The 20,593-nt window shown below is 34.5% G+C and overlaps 1 protein-coding gene across 1 annotated transcript in view; it reads right to left on the reverse strand.

Annotated features, from left to right (window-relative positions):
• LOC145291039 (uncharacterized) overlaps positions 1-20,593 on the reverse strand; it is a 132,555-nt gene that overhangs the window by 55,370 nt on the left and 56,592 nt on the right. The gene's annotated exons all lie outside the window — the stretch shown is intronic.

The raw sequence follows: 20,593 nt of genomic DNA on the forward strand, positions 1-20,593 counted from the left end.
CTTATATATCACACGAATAGAGCAGAAACCATTTGTTGTGCTTTAATTTGTCGTACATGCATAAAACCAGCATAAGAACAAGTAAAAAGTGTGGTTCCTGCGACAACTAATATTGGAATCATGTACACTACATATTAATCTGTTTTTTTTTTTTTTTATTGTTGTTTGTTTTGTTTTTTTGTTAAATTTCGGGAGAAAAATAACCCTAATGTATTAGTTTTTCCAATGTGATACATTTTTCAGTTGTCAATCACCTTCTGGACAATCATGAATATATAACTCCTTTCTGTTTAACATGAAACGCAATAAATAAATAAATAAAATAAATAAATATTTTATCTATATAAATAAAACAGTACATGTGTGTATGTATGTGTGTATGCGTGTTTTGGGGTGGAGAGGGCTCCCGTAAGCCGTAGTGAAGGCAACCTTTCTAGGAAAAGCAAATCTCTGATTTAAAAAACCATAAAGCGGGAGACCAGTACCCGCAATAAGCTGGTCTGCAGTTTGATTTGTTGCTGGCTATCTTGCTCTTGCTTGTTGCTGGATCTCAACATTTTGAACCGAGAGAGAGACTTAGCTGTCGTACAAAGCTAAGACTCTGTAACATCATCTGTGTATAGATACTCCCTCAGGCATTTGGGCTTATGGACTTTAAGTGTCTGAGGGAGTGGCACTCGTCTGACAAGATGTTGCAATCATCATGCGTGTGAAAACATTTAATCGATAAACTCTTAAATTACTGGTCACATAACATTGAAGTTAACAGGAAATAGTAATCATACACCAAGGAGGGTTTATAACGAGTAAAATCTTTGTTTGGATGAATGATTAAGGCGTACGGAAATATTTCGGTCTCGATAGCTCAAAAGATAGGAAACTTGGCTGGAGCGCTAAATGTTTTGGTTTCGATTCTAGCTGGTGCCACGCAACTCATTTTTTACTTTTGAAATCAGTACTCTATATTAGGTACAATATAATATTCAATAGAGAATTGGCTCTGTAATAATAAATACGAAATCTGCGTGAATTAAAATATATTAAAGCATATTCCGCGACCGAACAAGGCCGTGCGCCTTCTGCTAATTTATAACAAGTGAATGAACCTTTTATTTCTAGCAGATTAAATGTCATAATCTCAGACCACCATCGTAGAGTTGGAATTATTTCAGAAGAATGTATATTTTTGCCAGGAGTTAACAACGTTAAGGATTCCTTTAAATCTGTGATTCTCAATACGGACATTATTACTCCACCTTTTGCTGGGGTAGTTTAATTGTTAGATTTTGTTTGACTGAGACGATCACGTGTTAGGGAGTTAATTAAGGCCGATGATTAGCTAGAGGAAGTTTGGCAGCGATCCGGTGTAGTGTCGTCTGGATCACCTAGACAAAGCTCTCACTTCAAAGAGTAATTATGAACCTGTGCTTCGATTAATAAATAGAAAAAGATAAAATGTGTTTAATTAGTATAAGTTCTAAGTCACGAGTGGAGACTAACATGATGTCTCGTAGACATGCGTAATTCTAAAAAATATAACCACCTGCAATGATCGTGCAATAGAAAGGCTGATTAAATGAAAAATCGACGGTAATAGAGCCACCTAAAAAAAAAAAAAACTTGTACAGGAAGGAGGTAAACCAGAATCAAGTAAAAAAAAAAATATCCTTACATCTCTGTATAACATAATATAAATTACGTGCACTTAAGAAACACTTTGTATTGGATGTGGATGCAAGAGTTTAGATGCAAGTAATGTTCAGTCTTATAATGGTGTTATTTGTTGACACAAAAAGTATAATTAAAGAAAAATACCTCTGAATCATTAGGATGAAGTGTTTGTGAGAGATTGTGGTTATTTTAAATAAATAAAGACATTGAAGATCTTGTGAAATTTTGTAGATGCTATGAATGTTAGCAAAAGCTTCACCATTAAAGTTAAACCGTGGCTAAAAACGAACATATCTGTTCAGGAATACATGTTGAATATGCAGGACCGATAAAATAAACGTAAGGAACGAACAAATGAACACTCGAGAGTATTGATACTACTACTACTACTACTACTACTACTACAAGTAGAAGAAGAAGAAGAAGAAGAAGAAGAAGAAGAAGAAGAAACATCAACTAACACCATATCAAATAGAATAGAAGGGTCGAGGAAAATGGGAAGACCGACGGAAAGCACCAACTAGACATCCACTGGATGAGTGCGAAGAGAATTGGAATCTTAGGGAGACTTATTGTTACTCAAATTCTAGTGATGACCAATGGCAACTGAGGGGGGGGGGGTTATGGTCTCAACTGCTTTACTAACTCAGCGTTTGAGACTTTTAATGGAATATTCGAATATCTGCATCTCATCCAGAGATCAAATTTTTGCCCCAGGAATTGGGACGCCTTGATTTTTGAGAACTTCGACTGAAGTAAAATAAAAACAAAAAGACACACACACACACACACACACACACACACACACACACACATATATATATCGTTACTATTAGGTTGAAAAGGAAGACTTTGCAGAATTTTTAAATTTGATTTCAAATAATGTATTTTCAAATAAGTTTTCGTCAAAATATCTTTACTTTGTATATCATTTTAAAGAACGTTTTTCGTTCTATCTAATCGTTTAAATTACAATCGTTTTCAAGCAATTATATCTTCTTTTCAGAACGTTGAATACAAGATGGAAAAAAAGCAAATTCGCACAATTTTCTTATTTCAATTCAAGCTAGGCCGAAACGTTGCTGGAACAACTTGCGATATCAAGGAAAGGTTTGGCTCAGGAACCGTTACTGAATGCACAGCACAATGGTGGTTTATGAAATTTCGTGGCGGCGACGAAGGTCTTGAAGATGATGAGCGTAGTGGTCGGCCATCGGATGTTGTTATCGATTAAGAGCCTTAGTCGAAACAAATCCACACACAACTGTTCGAGAAATTGCGTCTGAATTAAAAATAACGCATACGACGATTTCAATTCACTTGAAAGAGGATGAAAAAATAAAATATCTTGATAAATAGGTGCCTAACGAATTGAACGAAAACCAAAACAAAACAAAACAAAAAAAAACGCCGTTTATAAGTGCCATCTTCACTTCTTTTATGCAAAAATAACGACCAGTTTCTCGACCGGTTTGTTACTTGCGATGAAAAGTAAGTTACGACAACCAGTAATGCTCAGCTCAGTAGTTAGACACTGAGACTTCACGAAGCCAGAGTTTCACAAAAGAAGGTTATGCTGATTGTTTGATGGTCTGCGACCGGTTTCATCTATTACAGTTTTTTTAATGCAAGCGAAACCATCACGGCGGAAAAGTACTGTCAACAAACTGATGAAATGCATCAAAAACTTCGACAGCACCCAGCATTTGTCAACAGAAAAGGCACAATTCGTCTCCAGGACAATGCCTGGCCGCATGCTGCTAAACCAACCCTGCAGAAGTTGAACGAATTGGACTACGATCTTTGCCTCATCTGCCATACTCTTCAGACCTCTCATCTACCGACTACCACTTTTTCAAGCATCTCGACAACTTTCTGAGTGAGAAATGCTTAAAAAACCTAAGCGATATCAAAAACGCCTTCAGCAACTTCATCGTTACCAGAACGCAAGATTTTTACGTTAATGGCATAAATGTACTTGTTTTGCGTCGGCAAAAGAATATTGATTCTCATGGTGTTTATTTCGATCAATTAATTTTTGTTTGAGCCAAAATATGTTCATCTGAATTTAAAAATTAAAAACCACGAGAACTTTTTTGTCAATCTGATAATATATATATATATATATATATATATATATATATATATATATATATATATATATATATGAGCAAACAGTTAATAAAATATGTTAAAAAACACTTTGAAATGAGTTAAAAACATATTTAATCTGAAAAGGAAACACTAGATAAATGGATAGTCCTTAATCCGCGGAGTTTCGAAGAAATACTTTCCTTCTCATCAGAGGGTAGGAATTAGCAAAATGCGGGATCGGATTTTGCATGCAGAAGTATTTGATGAAACAACAAGTAAGTCAAAGATCTTACTTGAAAACAAAAAAGTGAAGCAGAAGGAATATAGGGAAGAAAAAGGTGATTACACATGAATGGATAGTCTGGTAGAAAAGATACATATATGTATGTATATTCAATACAGAATTATCTCTGTAACAATAAATGCGAAATCTGTATAAATTACAATAAATATGAAGAGTATAGAATCTTACAAAATAATGATATACGCTTTAAGAGATGCACACACACACACACACACACACACACACACACACACACACACACACACACACACACACAAACGTTACCTATTTAAAGAAATAGCTAATACCTATATACAATTCAGCAAAATCAAATGGCACGTAAAAAATTCCCCTTTTTAATGGAAGGGTAGTGATCCATTAAAAAAGATTTTTAACATGGCATTGGATTTTACAGAATTTCATATTCATTTTTTGCAATGTTTTATTGATATATGCATAAAAACACATGCAAGTACATTTAACATGCATATGAATTAATTAAGGAAATTACAAACATTAAATAAATAAAAATCAGCGTACTTATATATCTATTAGAGTAAGCATTTAGTTAAACGACTGGCTGAATATCAAATTTTCGCACAAATAAATTGAGCGTTGAAAAGTAGACAAGTATATCACAATCAAATGCATCTACTTTTAAACAACACACTATTTACATAATATTCCCAAAGATTAGCCCAGTGTTGTCTATTGCTTCATTTTTTATATAAAAATTTACACTTAATATTATATACGGCTTTGCCCAGGCCCTATGTACTGTGCATAACTTTATGTGCATATGTGTATAGATATATATATTAAAAAGTTTGACTTATGTCCAGGTAAACTACATCTAAAACTTAAAGTGTTTTGACCCATAATTGGTGAAGGAGTTTGATAGAGTCTGCAAAGCTCAACTCTTTCAACTTTGACCCTTGGCAGCCAAATTTTCGTCCAAAAACCGATTAAAAACCTTGCTGCATGTCTGAATAGCCTTTATGTAAAATTTCAAATGTTTAGACCCAAAATTGGCTGAATAGTTTTCTAGAGACCACAAATGTAAAATCTTTTGACCATTTCCCCCTTGGCAGCTTAAATTTTCCGTCAAAAACCTATTAAAAAGCTTGTCCTATGTCTAAATACACTTTATGTAAAATTTCAAATGTTTAGACACAAAATTCGGCTGAGTAATTTAGTAGAGACCGCACAAGTTAATTTTTTAAAAACTTTGCCTCTAAATTTGATTCCTTAACATTTATTGTTTCGGGCTCAAATCAAATTAAAAAGTTTGATCCATGTCTAAGTAACCTACATCTAAAATTTTAAGTGTTTAGACCCAAAATTGGCGAAGGAGTTTCATAGAGTTCTCAAAGGTCAAATCGTTGAACTTTGACCTCTTGGCAGTCAAATTTCTGGCCGAAAACCGATTAAAAAGATTTTCCCAAATTTCAATACTACTTATGTCAAATCTCGAGTCTGTAGACTGAAAGTTGACAGAGTAGTTTGGTAGGGAAATATACAGACACAGACAGACAGACAGACAGACAATTTCACTTTATATATATACTAGCAGTTCCGCCCAGCTTTTCTCGGGCCCTATGTACTCTTTATAACTTTATGTGCATATGTATATATTAAAAAGTGTACATATGTACGGTAATGGCTTTCTATATAATAGGCTTCCTTAACTGCTATAGAGAAAGGTTAGTAGAGACTGCAGAGGTACAAATTTTTTTTACTTTGACCCCAATTTTGACCCCTTAACATTTATTGTTGACCCATGTCCAGGTAACCTACATCTAAAATGTCAAGTGTTTAGCCCCAAAATTGGCGTAGGAATTTGATAGTTTGCATTTTAACCATGAACTCTTGGCAGCCAAACTTTCAGAAAAACTGATTAAAATGCTTGTTACATGTCTGAGTACGCTTTATATAAAATTTCAAATCTTTATACCAAAGATTGGCTTAATAGTTTGCTAGAGATCGCAAAGGTCAAATCTTTTGAACTTTGACCCCTTGGCAGCCAACTTTTCGGCCAAAAACCGATTAAAAAGCTTGTCCTATGTTTGAATACACTTTATGTAAAAATTTCAAATGTTTAGACCAAACATTGGCTGAGTAATTTCGTAGAGACTGCAGAAGTCAATTTTTTTAAAAACTTTGACTCCAAATATGACCCCTTAGCATTTATTTTTTTGAGCTCAATTATAAAGTTAGATCCATGTCCAAGTAATCTATATCTAAAATTTCAAGTGTTTAGACCCCAAATTGGCGGAATAGTTTTGTAGAGTTCTCAAAGGTCAAATCGTTGAACTTTGACCTCTTAGCAGCCAAATTTCAGGCCGAAACCCAGTTAAAAAAGATTTTCCCAAATTTCAATACACCGAATGTCAAATTTCGAGTCTGTAGACCGAAAATTGACAGAACTATTTGGTAGGGAAATGTACACACACACACACACACACACACACACACACACACACACACACACACACACACGCACACACACACACACACACACACACATTTTCACTTTTATAGATATACTAGCAGTTCCGCCCGGCTTTGCTCGGGCCCTATGTACTGTCCATAACTTTATGTGCATATGTATATATTAAAAAGTGTGAATATGTACAGTAATGCCTTTCTATATAATAGCCTTTCTTAACTAACATAGAGAAAAGTTGGTAGAGACTGCAGACGTCAAATTTATTTTTAACTTTGACTCCAATTTTGACCCCTTAACATTTATTGTTTTGGACGAAAATTAAATTAAAATATTTGAACCATGTCCAAGTAACCTACATCTAAAATTTCAAGTGTTTAGACCCATAATTGGCGAAGGAGTTTGGTAGAGTTGAAAAGGTAAACTCTTTACACTTTGACCTCTTGGCAGCCAAATTTTCGCCCAAAAACTGATGAAAAAGCTTGCTACATGTCTGAATATCCTTTATGTAAAATTTCAAATGTTTAGACCCGAAATTGGCTTAATAGTTTGCAAGCGACTGCAAAGGTAAAATCTTTTGAACTTTGACCCCTTGGAAGCCAAATTTTCAGAAAAAAAAGGGCATATAAAGCTTGCCCTATGTCTGAATCCATTTTATGTAACATTTCAAATGTTTAGTCTAAGTGGCTGAGTAATTTGGTAGAGACTGCAGATCTTTTAAAACTTGGACCCAAATTATGACTCCTTAACGTCAATTGTTTGGGGTACAAATCAAATTATAAAGTTACATACATGTCCAAGTAACATATATCTAAAATTTCAAGTGTTTAGACCCAAAATTGGCGAAGTAGTTTTGTAGAGTTCTCAAAGGTCAAATCGTTGAACTTTGACCCCATAACAAGCAAATTTCTGGCTGAAAACCGATAGATATAAATATATATTTGTCTGGAAACTTATTGAAGGCACCTCGTTTCTTCGAAACTCCGCGGATTAAGGATTATCCATTTATCTAGTGTTTCCTTTTCAAATTAAATATGTTTTTAACTCATTTCAAAGTGTTTTTTAACATATTTCATTAACTGTTTGCTCATATTATAAGCTCTATTTCCTATTTGGTATTATCGAGCTTTTATATCTGGCTGAGATAAGTTTATAAATATTAATTCTTTAATATTTATAATTTATTTTAATTTTACCATCTTTGATCATTTTGGTAAATTCAATTGTAATTTTCATTTTATATATATATATATATATATATATATATATATATATATATATATATATATATATATTGTGTATATATTTAGGCAGCATTTTTTCATTTAGACAAATATTATTGAATAGCACGGAATTATTCTGTTTTACAATTTTCCTTTTTACCTTCTCCAATCTCCGAATAGTCCTTTTTGTGTTTTTCTCGAAATTGTATATGTTGGATCCATAATCGCGAGCGCTTTCGACAGAAGTACTTCTATCATCCTCAGGCATAGTGTAGAAATAAATGTAGATTGTTTTTTTAATTTACATATATATATATATATATTTTTCCTAGTCACGTGGTAATTTGTTACAAGTTAGGTGGGCGGACTTTTTTTTTTTACATACATTAAACACATTTATATATACAAACACATATATACATTATTAAACATTTATCCCAAACATTTCAAAATGTTCCGGCTACACTCATAATTAATATTATTTATTTGAGGCTTCTTTGTTTTAATGTACAATGCTTTGAGTATTCTTAGCCTATTTACATTTCTCTCACGCTGCAATACTCTTGTATTTTCTACCATAATTCTTCGAAATTCCGCCCACCTAACTTGTAACAAATTACCACGTGACTAGGAAATATATATATATATATATATATATATATATATATATATATATATACATATATATATATATATATATATATATATATATATATATATATATATATATATATATATATATGTAAATTAAAAAAACAATCTACATTTATTTCTACAATATGCCTGAGGATGATAGAAGTACTTCTGTCGAAAGCGCCCGCGATTATGGATCCAACATATACAATTTCGAGAAAAACACAAAAAGATTGGAGAAGATAAAAAGGAAAAGTGTAAAACAGAATAATTCCGTGCTATTCAATAATAATTGTCTCTCTCTCTCTCTCTCTCTCTCTCTCTCTATATATATATATATATATATATATATATATATATATATATATATACGAGGTGCCTTCAATACGTTTCCGGACTTTTTTGTAAAGGCATTTAAAATTGTCGGAGACGCTTGAAAATTCCGTACGTTATTGCTATACATCTTATGAGATAACTGACCAATTTTTATGATTTCAGGTCCAAATGAACAACTACAGCAGTAATTGGATCACGCTCTACTAAAGTCTGATTGTATCAGCTGATGAATTTAAAAAAATGCAATCTGGACGTGAAGACACTTTAGAAAAATGACATACAATAAAATTCTTAAACGTGGAACACACACACGGACACACACACACACACACACATACATATATATATATATATATATATATATATATATATATATATATATATATATATATATATATATATATACAGGGTGGTCACAAAGTCTGGCTACATAATCTACAGGATTTGGATTATCTTATATGAATCAAGCATCAGTTTTTGAGTGGCATAAGAGATTCAAAGAAGGCAGATCGTCTTTGAGGGATGGTGGGAGATATGGGAGGAGTAAGGAAGTCAGAACACCAGAGTTGGTTGGTCAAATGTAGATTATGTAGCCAGACTTTGTGACCACCCTGTATATATATATATAAACAGACGCAACGTATATGTTATGATTGATTTCTAAGTTGAGGAATGAGAATTGATTACTAGAGACATGAATAGCATAATTAGGATGAATTATTTTCAGAAATCACGACTAAACAACAGCAATGACAATTAAAACCTTAATTTGGGGCCAATTAAGAAATGGAACGTAAATTCCGTTTGATTATAAAAGAATACGTAATTACGCATTTTTTTTTCCTCAATGGTCGGTGAACCCTTTTCTGACCCTTGAACTTCCACAAGAGCTGATTTATATTTGATCTTAACAAGCAGGAATTAATCTTCTATTAGTAAGAATATAGCGATATAGTCATACAAAAACTCAACGTCAGATACCAACGACCAAAGAAAAAAAAAAAAGAAAAAAAAGAAAAAAGAAAAATACTAGAAATTCAATCTCACATGATTGCTTATAAATTGCGGTTGGAATAATTTACTATTTTTATGAACGTTTGACATGTAATAGTTTATCAAAGTAGGATGCAGAATTAGGCCAGCATTAACTATTCCAAACTTGATGAGTGAGTGAACCCAGAAAGGATGGTTTCAGCAATGCTCTGGAGGTCTCTTTAGTTTATATTATATAGGATCGCTTTTAACAGTTACAATATATTTGTAAATATTATTGCGCATATATATTAATCAGTCTAACTCAACTACCGTTAAATTCGTACACGTTTAAAATTTGCTATGATGTTAAATTTAAACATTTTTCTTTCTCATACGATGTCTTATTTATTTAATGAATTTTAATACTTTCATTGGATAATTTTCTTATTGAAAACATACTTATTTAAAATTTATGTATTGCCTTAAAACTTTTAGGGTAATCCGATATCATTGTAAACGGTGAAAGGATGAGGGGGAGTATATTTCCGAAATAACCGGGGCGGTAAAAGGCAGGTTATTTGGAAAAAAAACCCTATTTTGTGTAACATTTTGTGTAACATTTTGTGTAATATTTTGTGTAATATTTTGTGTAATATACTTGAATGGATCTGTAAATTTATTCATGGGTCAACCTTTTTGATACATTAACATTTACAGTAATCTAGCTACGAAGAAGACATCAATATGGTGGTAATGCCACGATGCACTCATAGGTACCGGAATGAAACCATCAAAACGTATCACGAAAGAAAGAAAAAATACCACTATCTTCTGCTAACGCGACACTAATCCTATACCTATTGAATTGACTTCCTCTTGAAAAGAAAGTTTCTAGGTATAGTACATTAAAAAGCAGTTCTCAGACGCATGTATATTCCATCTCGATCAGAGAGGGAATTTATATTTATTAGTTTTTTTACAGGGAGGTGTCGCCGTCCATCTGGTATTCTCAATTGGTTACTCATTTATACTGACCAGGTTCTGAGTCTCTTAACAATTTTTAATTTTCTTTAACAATTACAAAAAATACCTTCTCAACCAACGACAACCATAATAAATAACACCATACATAAGAGCTTATCGTTCAAACACTTCGGCTTAACATTCACAGGCAACATGAAATGAAACAAATACATTAAAGATATTCCCAAGACTGCTGCAAAGAAGATGAGTTTCTTCTACTATGATAGGTCACACCAGATGGTATCCTATACCTCTACAAAGCCACCATTTACTCATGCATGGAGTATTGTTGTCACATTTGGGCTGGTGCATCTACCACTAGTCTCTCCCTCTTAGACAGAGTTCAAAACAGTCTCAAATCGAATGTATCTTGAACTGTCGGTCAAGTTCCAACCTCTGTAGCATCGCCGCAATGTTGTATCCTTGTGCCTATTTTACAAATACTTTAATGGTGTGTGCTCTGATGAACTCAAAGCACTTGTGCCCCCCGCCGGCGCACATACTCCTAATTAATCCGACATCCCTTCACTGTTAAGGTCCATAGATACTGGACAGCATTTTACTCTAATAGTTTCTTCTCTCGGATTGCTAGACTTTGTAATCTCCCTCCACCACCCTCTGTTTCCCGCTTCCCTGACTGTACTCAACAGCAGAAATTTAAATGTAATGTGAACAAATACCTCGCTACTCAATTCCCAATAATCCTATGTTAGACATGATCCTGAATAATAGTCTCTTACGTCTAACTGACATTATGCATTGTTTATGGTGAAAACAAAAAGAGTTTTAAAAAATCTTACGATATGCCTTGTATTATAACACGACTTACTTTGAAATAAACTCTATTTCAGTTCAATTTTTTTTCGACATTCTTAGCTGAGTTCCTATTTATTTGTCTACCTACGAGGGCAGAGTTTAACACAAGGTGCATTTTTATGTGGAAATATTCAGCATTCATAAAAGGCATCGTTTAGTTTATCATCACAAGTTCATTAAAATTATAAAAACCATCACGAAAGTTCCATGAAGATTAAAGCGCGAATATTTTCATTTGTTTCTATCAAAATCCCCCCCCCCCAAAAAAAAAACATTATTCGTATTATTTCAATTCTTCGGACTACTCTCTCGATCTTGACTGTTATTTTCACAATGTTTCGGTGGACGTAACCTCCAACCTTTTTTAGGTGTCTCTTGTTGATTTGGAAATCTTTCTGTCGGACTTGGTAATCGGCACGGAATTTCAAACGGAACTCTTTATTTAATCTACAGAGTAACATGTTCTCGTTCTGTCAGCCAGAAGTTTTGTATAATTCGTAATTATATTGTATTCTGAGTATTGTCTGCACCGAAGATTGTACCTTCAATCTCTAGAAAAATGTCACCCACAGCTGAATTTTACCTAATATTTTAATTTTGTTCAAATAAAAAAGAAGGAATTTGAAAATTTTAGAAAACCGAGTAATGCTGATAATTTTTGTTATTAAATGAAAAAAAAAATGAATAATTTGCCGGATTGCGGTGTTAATTCCTATTTCAGTCACATAAATGATCTAGAGTGACATGATTTCGGCATTTCTTCAAAACAGATTATCTCGACTGAAACTTTTTTTTTTTTTTTTTACACAGTGATCACCACTTATCAAGGCCCGGAAGCCACTCAGGGATAAGGATTATTGGAAGTACATTACGTTAGTGAGGAGATTTTATGAAGTGTTTAATTAGGGGGGCGGTTCATTAGGAATTTGTTAACATTAGACTTGAAGACATCCAAGTTGTAGTCCGGAGGGAAGCAGGCAGACGGAACAGAGTTCCACAGGCGTGCAGTTCTAAGAAAGAAGCTTTGCTCATGAAATCCGCGTTTTGATTTAGGCACAGATATAGAGTGGGGAAAATTTTTCACAGTGGATTCAGCTAGACGGGTGTTTTTCGTGAAAGATTGGCGAGGGGGGACCAGAGATTGGAGTTCAGACGAGCACCTGCCATGAAAATAACGATAAAACAAGGATAGGCTCGCAACGTCTCTTCTGTGGGAGAGGGGTTGCAGGGTAGAGAACAGGGCATCCCCCACTAAACCACGAAGTCTATTTTGTACTCTGTCAAGGCAGGATAGGCTGTTTTTAGCAGCTCCTGCCCAGATATGGCAACAGTATTCCATCCTTGGCTGTACTTGGCTTTTATATAGATAGAGAATTGCATCAGTAGTGAGATATCTTCTGGAGCGGTAGAAGGATCCCACCATCTTTCCTGCGACCTTGGCAACAGACTTGATGTACGTGTTCCATTTCAGATCAGGAGTAAAGGTCAAACCCAGAAGCTTGTCAAAACACGGGGCCTCACCCAGACGAGAGCCATCCATCACAATTGATGCCAGCTGGGTATCAGAGCGTTGATGATGTAAGGATAGGAGTTTGGTTTTGGATGCATTAAAGGTAACTAGCCACATCTTCCCCCACTGAACCACGCGCTCGAGATCAGAGGAGAGAGAATCCGAGAGAACTTCGTCATTTACAGCCTTTGATGTGTTGCCGTAGATGGTCGTGTCATCAGCATAGATGTCAACGAATGATTTAAGTATGTGTTTAGGGAGGTCATTGATGTAGATCAGGAAGAGAGTTGGGCCCAGTATTGACCCCTGAGGGACTCCAGCATTTATATTGCAGGCCTCCGATTTTTGTCCATCTACCACTACTCTTATGAGCCTATCGGAGAGAAATGATTTAATGATTAAGAAAACATTTCCAGTTATACCGTAGCTGGAAATCTTGTGAAGTAGACCCGTATGCCATACTTTGTCAAAGGCCTTTGATATGTCAAGAGCAATTGCCCTAGAAAGGAAGCCTTTGTCAAACTATGTTTGTAATAATAATAAAAAGTATAACTTATAAAGAGTAAGTTATAGCGAGTTTGACACTTATGTATGACACGGGCCGAGATACACAGTTGTCAGACTATGAATATTTTTCAAGGCCAAATGTTTAAGAGAAAAAAGGCCAAATTCAAAAAACAAGCCACACTTTGCGGTAAACAGGCAATTGATGTTTCTATATTATTCATCATGCGAACGAAATATTGAATTTCACGTAAAAGAAATGGTTCCTACGTAATTTTCATCGCGAAAATACTAACATATCCAAAAATTACGAAGAACAAGGAAATAGAAAATTAGTTAATAATAAAAAAGAAATTTTTGTGTTTACGAGCAAAATGTGACAAAATAACATGTACTTTGCATATAATGGCCCGCGCTGAAATAGTAACATTAATATTATTTATCATGGGGAGGGGAGGGTGCTTTGTAAGTATTCTGTACTTTCACCTAACAATTTAATAAAAGTGATATCGTAAAACTTGAATTTAACCTGTAAATACTATTTAACAAATAGCGTGAGTCGTTAAATACAAAAGCACCAAAATAACATTTATTTTATCAAAATAAAATTGTAAAAACATTCATTGTATAAAAATATAAGGCACTTATGCATTATCCGGCCGGGGCCATTTTGTTTTGTTAGTTTCATTGAACGACTGATAGGGGGCGCAACTTTTCAACCTAACTCAACAGTGACGATAATCAAAACAATATTTTGTTATAGTTTTACTTTAATTCAAACATTTTTTTTTATTAAAATTCTACTTTATTCTTAAGGCAACTTCTTTCCGTTAAATTGTTTGAAAAAAATCCAATGATGCTTCAATTCAAAAAATGTTTTAAAATTGTTTGAAAAATTCAATGTTACTTTAACTTTTATTTAAATTCTATTTTCTTATGATGAGTTTCCGTTAAATTGTTTGAACAAAAATCCAATGTTCCTATTTACTTGCCTCCCCACGAGGGCAGAGTTAGACACAAGGTCGGTTTTTAATGTGGGGAAAGGAACAGAAATAAAAATCGCATCAGTCAAGAAAGATTTTTTCTCCACTGAATGAGGACAGAAAAGAGGATGTGTAGTATCAGAACAGATACTACACTTTGCTCCTATCCAAAATAATGTTGTTTTAATTAAAAAAATGTTTTTTTCAATAAATGTTTTACAACCATATTTTGATACATTTTTATACAATAACTTTTGGTGTTCAAGTATTTTGGTGTTATTTATTATTTTTTATTTATTTTGTGTGTTATTTGACCAAGAAGAAATTGTTTTATTAAATTTAGACAGGAAAACAATGCAATAACGTTTTTTGGTAAATGTAAAGTTTAAGCGTGATATGTTTTTTTTTAGTGTTATTATTTAGAAGCCTATTATTTAACATGGGAGGTGAGTGTTTTGTAACTATTCCAAGAAGAAATTGGAGTTATCACCCCTAACAATGGCACCGTCCGTATAATGCATAAGTGGCAAAAAATCATTTTTCGTTCAAATTCAACGTAGAAATTAATATCCTTCTATACGGAGGCAATTTTTATTTTTTTTCTTTTCCAGAGATTTTCCCCACATTAATAACTGACCTTGTGTCTAACTCTATCCTCATGGGGAGACAAGTAAATAGGAACAATATTAAAATTGAAATAAAAAATTAACAATCAAAAGGGAAATAACCTAAAAATGTTATCTGTAACAGAGAAACAAATTAACCAGATTTTTTATTTTGATTTCAGAAAATCCACATTTTACCCCCCCCCCCCCCGGGAACGAAACCAAAATTTTTTACAGGGTCAAATATTACACTTTACAGATGAATATCCACGTGGTCTTGCTTTTAGCTAATTTTCAGCAAAACCGGAAAAGGTCGGAAAAGATTCCATCTCCCGAAAAGTAAAAAAAAAAAAAAAATTGTCCGCTTTTGACCCTTTGGGAACGAAACCAAAATTTTCCCAGGATAAAATGTCACCCACAGCTGAATTTTACCTAATACTTTAATTTTGTTTATATCCATGTGGTCTTGCTCTTGGATAATTTTCAGCAAAATCTAACGGTCGGAAAATATTCTATTACCGAAAAGTGCTATTTTTGACCATTTTGACCACTTTTGACTCTTTGACAAAGCAACCAAAATTTTCCCAGTGTCAAATATTACGTTTTAAGATGTATATCACGTGGTCTTGCTTTTGGGTAATTTTCAGCATAATCTAATGGCGGAAAAGATTCTATCTCCCGAAAAGTGCCATTTTTGACCCTTTTGGCATCTTTTGGCCCCTTTTGACCTCTTGCGGATGCAATCAGAATTTTCCTAGGGTCAAATATTACGTTTCCAGATGCATATCCACAGGGCCTTGCTTTTGGGTAATTTACAGCAAAATCTAATTGTCGGGAAATATTCTATGTCCTGAAAAGTGCTATTTTGGGCCAGTTTGACCTTTTTTGACCCCCTGGTAACGTAACCAAAATTTTTATCAAAAATCCGAGAATGTTACATTTCCTCTCTTGCCTAGTTGTAATTTCATACAAAATTTCAGAAAAATGTAATGAGAATTGAGAATTTTTGGAACGAACGAAGGGACGAACGGACAAGGGTGAATTCTAAGGTACAAATCCTACTAAGTCGGTGGACCAAAAGCAGAAATATGAACATTATCTTCAAAAATCTAGCATCTCAGTTGATTTTTGTGTAACATCTTATGCGATGGTGGACACACGCGTATCTGTTTATTTCCGCCTCAATTTAGTCATTTTCTTTCTTTACATAAATTTACACACATGCCGTGTTGATCAGAGTGTAAGGATTTGTCGACATCAGCAATTTCAAATGCCATTTATAAACAAATGTCACGCAGAAAATAACAAGATACTACTGATATTATTTTGATCTTGAGATAAACGCGAGAAAAGAACATTGGTAAAAAAGAACATGCATTGGAATGTCGCGGGAACAAACAAACAAAAATAAATAGGAAAGAAAAATCCGACTTGGCTTTTTTTTTCTGTTTTAGCAAAAGAAATTTATTTCTGTTACTCTCCAAACAATGCCCGCTTTTTTTTTTTTTTGCTTTCTTTTTATTTATAATTAATTTCGTCTGCCATGAGATTAATAAAACCCCGTCTTGACACTCGCTTAAGTCTTTCGCTGCCACCAAAGGACCATACGTTCATCTCACTCGGCTAGCGTTTTTCTTTCTCCCGACCTCAAGGTGGTCATAGACAGACATTCTTCGCCTTCGACTTTACACGTCCATCTTTCACAGCGCACACTTTTCTTCTCTCTCGGCCACATGATGTCCTATTTTTCTTTTTCTTGTGACTGAAGATCACGCACACTTGCTAATTTGCATACCTGCATAAACGCTGCTGCTGCTCATAATAATAATAATAATAATAATAATAATAATAATAATAATAATAATAACAATAAAAACAATAACAATAATAATAACAATAATTATAATAATAATAATAATAACAATAATAATAACAACACAACAACAATAATAATAATGACAATAATAATAATAACAACAACAATAATAACAATAATAATACCAATAATAATAATAACAACAAAAATAATAATGATGATAATAATAATAATAATAATAATAATAATAATACCTATAACTGCAGCACAAGATAACTCGATAAGACCCAACCATATCAAAGCAAGGATCGATAAAACACAAGAAAACAGCAAATGCAGACTATGTGGACAGAGAGACAAAACGATAAACGATATCGTAAGTGAATGCAGCAAACTGGCCCAAAAGGAATACAAAAACATGCATGACCAAGTGGGGAGGGCGGTGCACTAGAAATTATGCAAACAACTGCATTTTGAGCGTACAGACGGCATAAACCCGAAACAGCACTCGAAAACGAGAACCACAAAATCCTATGCGACATGGACATACAGACGGACAAACCCATTCAAGCAAGAAGACCAGATATCGTAATAATTAACAAGAAAGAAAAATCCTGTCAAATCGTAGACTTTGCTGTCTCAGCTGAACACAGGGTGAGTATGAAAGAAAAGGAGAAACGAAGCAAATACACAGAGCTAGCCAGAGAGTTAAAAGGGATTTGGATGATGAAGAAAATCAAAATAGTACCGATAATAGTAGGAGTACTAGGAACAATTCCGAAAAACTTCGAAAAAAGAATGTCAGAAATTGGAATCAGAGGAATAACTGCAAAAATACAACGCCTAACGATAAAGAAAACGGCTGAAATATTAAGGAAACCCCTAGAATGTGGGGAATAACACAAGACAATATAACAAAGAAGCGTTAGAGGGAATGAAGAACGCCGAAGCTGCATATCAACAAGTTCTACACCACCATCATGCATCCCCCCATTGTCTCATCACCGCCCCCCCAATAGAAAAGTGATACCAAAGAGCCGAGAAGGTTCAAGGAGGATGGAAAGACCGAGGAGAGAGCGCTGGCCAGACCTCCGCTGAACAAGCGCGAAGAGAACTGGGATCATGGGGAAGCTTAGTGCCACTCAAATTCCAGTATAAACCAATGGCCACTACCAGCGAGAAATCAATGGTATGCGGCTGTTGCGATGACGCAGATTTATCTGCAAGTGCTATCGAAGAAGGTGGAGAGAGCTGGACGTCTTGGGAGACTTGTTGTCACTCAGCTTCCAGAGAACACCACAGGTCTTTAAACCGATCGTTTGTTGACTTGTGTGAAAGTTCAATGTGAGCCAATAATAATAATAATAATAATAATAATAATAATAATAATACCTTCGCTAACCATCTATCCTCCAGCTGCAGCTGATATTTTCACACGCGCTCTGTTACATATTTTGTGTGTGTGTGTGTGTGTGTGTGTGTGTGTGTGTGTGTGTGTGTGTGTGTGTGTGTGTGTGTGTGGATTTGGAGAAATCTTTTGACAAAGTGACAAGAGATGTTGTCTAGAGAGCTTTGCATGAATTCAAAGAAAGCTTAGTGAATGTCGTTCAAACAACATATAGAAATGCACTGAGTCGCGTTAGAATTAATAGCACATTTAGTTACAGCTTTAATGTTAAAGTAATACATCAGGGATATTTATTGAGTCTGTTGCTTTTTATTTGTGTGTTAGAAGTACAGTGACAATTTAGTAATAACGTTCACTATCTTTAGGTGGTGGATGCGGTGGTGATAGGAACGCAATTTTTAAACAACGGTTCGTGGAATATTTATAGATTTGCGAGATTTTTTATTCATTAGTTCTACGTAACGAAGACGTCGCACAGAATAAAACCAAACCTTTTAACACAACAACGAAATAATTTATTTAAGTGGAATTCACATGAAGAAAAAATATTCTTTAGGCTGTCGCAGGTCGGTCAACAGGAATCTTCCTGCGAAGACCGTCGATACTGTAGCCTCCAATGGGCAAGGAAATGGGAAAATGAGAAGGGATATCTTTCCATACTGCTTTCAGTGTTCTCTCTTTTGATTCACAAAGGGCGGGACGTAATTCTTCAGAGGACAGATGAAATCAATGCGCCTTGCATGCTAATTGGTCAATGTGTGGCCAAATCGTCTAACAGTAACATTTCGTCGCAAGAGAAAATGTCCTTATTTGTAACTGCTAGATATTTTCCTTTGTTTGCCATGGATAAATAAATACATGAAAACTGTCATATTGTTGCCGTTGAAATATTCTCTGCAGACTATGCGAGCGCTATAAACAAAGATGGCATCCTGAATGTACACGGTGTTAATTTAAGGTGGCAGCGTCGATGGATGAGACAGTATATGCAACATGCTTAATAATCCTATTGGTTGCGATCAGGTTATTTCGAATAAGGAAACATTTTGGCAGTTATCACAGAATACACAATGAATGATGCGTCCTGAATGAGACACAAATTATTAACACAAGTTTACTATCAAAACAAAATTGACGGTGAAAAATATAAATGAGCAACACCAAATCCTTTTCATTTCTTTATTATGATCCTGTTTTTTTTTTCTTTTCTTTTGTTTTTTTAGGAGAGAGTGTTCTCTACTAAATCACACTTTTTGGCTTTGTGTATCTTCCACCGTGGGAGAAGGGTGCAGTTAATTGGTGCCATAACATAACAGTCTCTGCGAACGAATAAATTAAGGCAACAATCACTATAACAGCACCAATTGACTGCACCCTTCTCCCACGGTGGAAGATACACAAAGTCAAAAAGTGTGATTTCAAAAGCCAGCACCCTAGAGACAGGGCACTCTAGACTACAAAAAATGCCTTAGAAACCCCATCGGCATTCGCTGGTAACAACGTCCCAGGCGATTAGCAATAAGCTAACTTCTCGATTAGTGAGAATGTAAGGTCTGGGAGAGCAAACGTCCTAGAACTGCTCATGACCATATGCAAGCCAACAGAAAATAGCCACCTCACTAATAGCCTAGACTCTGGTGCTTTAGGGCACCTGTTGAGTGTGTCTCTCCTCGTTCTTTATTTTCTCTCTTTTTTACTGTATACAATTGCAGGGAGCAGTTACTTCAACAAAGTTTGTGTTTAATAGGTTCTTCGATTAACGAATATTCGGAACATGTCCGGGGCATGATTATGCGATTTAACCATTCGCAACAGTACGAGATTGCCTTGAAAACGTTTCTCATAGTTTTTTTTTGGGGGGGGGTGAGGGGGGTGATGCGTTGGTGTGGATGATACTGTATGTTATGATTGCTCTGTTGATATTTATTAGATTAATTAACGTCAACTTTGGGTGCGACGGTTCCAAGAATATATTTAAAATTTATTTGTTGTTACAACCTTATCTGCAGGCTACGTGCGCAGTGTCAACTGTTTATGACGTCCTGGAAGCACACGATATTAATTAAAGACGTTGACTTCGGTGGGCGAGACATTATATGTAACATAGCCGAATAAAATGTTATTTCAAATTTTAGCTGCGCAATTGACGGACAAAAATATTTTATAGTAATGAGTGGGCGTATCTAAATTTTATAGTGATTTTATAGTAATGAGTGGACGTATCTAAAACAAAAGATACAAAGAATTAAAAACTTTTTTCATTGAAA

The sequence above is a fragment of the Euprymna scolopes genome, chromosome 2, assembly GCF_053919585.1.
Source record: "Euprymna scolopes isolate OS-2025 chromosome 2, ASM5391958v1, whole genome shotgun sequence".
Lineage (NCBI taxonomy): Eukaryota > Metazoa > Mollusca > Cephalopoda > Sepiida > Sepiolidae > Euprymna > Euprymna scolopes.